Source organism: Myotis brandtii, unplaced genomic scaffold, assembly GCF_000412655.1.
Source record: "Myotis brandtii unplaced genomic scaffold, ASM41265v1 scaffold667, whole genome shotgun sequence".
NCBI classification, from domain to species: domain Eukaryota; kingdom Metazoa; phylum Chordata; class Mammalia; order Chiroptera; family Vespertilionidae; genus Myotis; species Myotis brandtii.
Window position 1 is genome coordinate 909,836 of NW_005370593.1, and position 2,618 is coordinate 912,453.

Sequence of the window (2,618 nt, forward strand, 5' to 3'; positions counted from 1 at the left end):
AAAACCCTGGACAACAAGAAGAAGAAAGATGTGTGAGATGACTGTATAAGGGGAGGGGAAGAACGAAGAGATTCTTCTCTTATCCAGAAGAGAGGAGATACTGAATAAACATAAGCTTCATAGAAAAAAATTAAATTAAGTGCCCGTGCGGCGAGGCTACTGGGGAAACAAGATTGGCAAGCCCCACACCGTACCTTGCAAGGTAACTGGCCGCTGTGGCTCTGTACGGTGCGCCTCATCCCTGCCCCCAGGGGTACGGGCATTGTCTTGGCCCCTGTGCCCAAGAAATTGCTGATGATGGCTGGTATTGACGACTGCTACACTTCAGCCAGGGGCTGCACTGCCACCCTGGGCAACTTCGCCAAGGCCACCTTTGATGCCATCTCTAAGACCTACAGCTATCTCACCCCAGATCTCTGGAAAGAGAGTGTGTTCACCAAGTCTCCCTATCAGGAATTCACTGACCATCTTGTCAAGACCCACACCAGAGTTTCTGTGCAGAGGACCCAGGCTCCCGCTGTGGCCACCACATAATTTTATACAAGAAAAATAAAGTGAATTAAGCCTGCTAAAAAAATAAAAATAAATAAAATAAAAGGAGCAAATTAGGAGATATGAAAGCTATGACTCCCAGTGGAAAATGGGTGGGCATTTCAGAACCACCTCAGGAACTTTTTCAAATAACACATACACTGCCCATCTTACCCAGAGAGGAGAAAAGGGAGAAATCCTTTGAGAACCAATTTAGTACACCTCTGTTATTGTCAGAAAGAGGGGTATCCCTTAGAGGGGTTATGCTGTGGTGAGAAGAGGCTGAGAATTGTCTTTCTCAAAGTGGTAGACAGTGGTCAACCTCAATGACAAGTGCTCTGAAAAGAAACATGTTAACTTATCAAGTACTTAAGCCATTTCCAATGAGAACATCTCCTTAGCTACCAGAGACATCAAAGAATTGGAATAAGAACAAAAGAGCTGCTATGATTGTTACCAGCTATCTTTCCTGAATTTCTGGATAATAGTTTCTTAATTTTCAAAACATGTCTGAGCTTTGTCTTAGTAGATTCAGTTTAACTAAGTATACAACTGCTCAGGACAGGAGATATTTTTGTTGTTGTTGCTAATCCTCACCAGAGGATCTTTTTTCCATTGATTTTTTTAGAGAAAGTAGAAGGGAGGGAGGGGAGAGAGAAAGAGAGAGAGATTGATTGGTTGCCTCCTGAATGCACCCCAACTGGGGTCAGGGATGAATCTGCAGCCCAGGTATGTGCCCTTGACCAGGAAATGAACTCATGACTCTTCAGTGCACAGGTTGACATTCTAACTACTGAGAAACACCGGCATGGACAGGAAAGAGAAAGTAGAGGGAGGGAGGGGAGAGAGAAAGAGAGAGAGATTGATTGGTTGCCTCCTGAATGCACCCCAACTGGGGTCAGGGATGAATCTGCAGCCCAGGTATGTGCCCTTGACCAGGAAATGAACTCATGACTCTTCAGTGCACAGGTTGACATTCTAACTACTGAGAAACACCGGCATGGACAGGAAATATTTTTTATATTTACTTTAAATTTGTCTGTCCGTCTTTAGAAAAATTTTACCAATAAACATATTAAAGGTACTCCCTCTAAAAGTTCAAGGTCAAAGTTCATTGAATAAAAGAATTCCAATGTAATATAAGAAAACAACCTGATAGTTTAACTCTGATAAAATAGAAGAATGTAAGTCCTCATCCAATCAGTCCATCCATCCACTTGGTTTCCTCTCTAGCCCTTGCCTGTGGAAAGGGATTAATAATAATGTAGTCAATGTATCAAAATTCCCTCTCCGAAACCACTGAATCACAAAATCACAATCCCGGGAATCTGGATTAAATGAGTTCGGGGGAGGTAAGTACTGAGCACACTGAAGTGTGTCCTCCACTGAACCAAAGAGATAAGATGTCCACACTCGAAGAACAAACCCCAAGTGGTAGAATTTACCCAAAGTTACTGAAGAGGAAAGCAGGATCCAAGCACTAAGGCTTGTGGGGTGGGGGTGAGAGTAGGGCAGGTAAGAGGGTATTGGGGGGGACAGGCAAGAGGATGATGGGGGTTAGGGGGTCGTTCAACAGTTATGGATCATAGACAAAGAGGAGTCAATGTAGGATACAGAAAAAAATGTAGTTTGTGAGCTTAGCATGAACCAGAATTATATATTATAACAAGGATGAGGAAGTTTCTGGTGAAAATACTATTGGTTGCTTGGATTTTTCTTTTCTTTTTTTTTTAACCCTCTGAAGTCCTGGATAATTATATTGGGACTCGTAATGGCTGCTGAAGCATCCTAGACAAAACCAATAGGCCAATAGTGGGTACAAAGTAGATACAAGTAGTATGACTTGTAAGTCTTAACTTCCCCAAAGTGACAACAGATCTTATCTCTCTCCTTTTTATCGTGTATTTAATAAGGGTGACCCTAATGTAGATATCTTTGGGGTTTCAGGGGGAAAAAATGACTAGGAAATATTTAAACAGGTAGGTGCCTACTATTTTAAGCCTTTGGGGGAGGGGGGAAGGACAGGGGAAGGTGATTGGTCCTAAGTGTGCTTTTCCTCCCAGTTACATTATTTCCTTTCCAGTGTT

General features: G+C 42.6%; 1 pseudogene; it reads left to right on the forward strand.

Moving 5' to 3' along the window:
• Positions 1 to 249: 249 nt before the first annotated feature.
• LOC106723859 lies at positions 250 to 577 on the forward strand (annotated as a pseudogene).
• Positions 578 to 2,618: the final 2,041 nt, after the last annotated feature.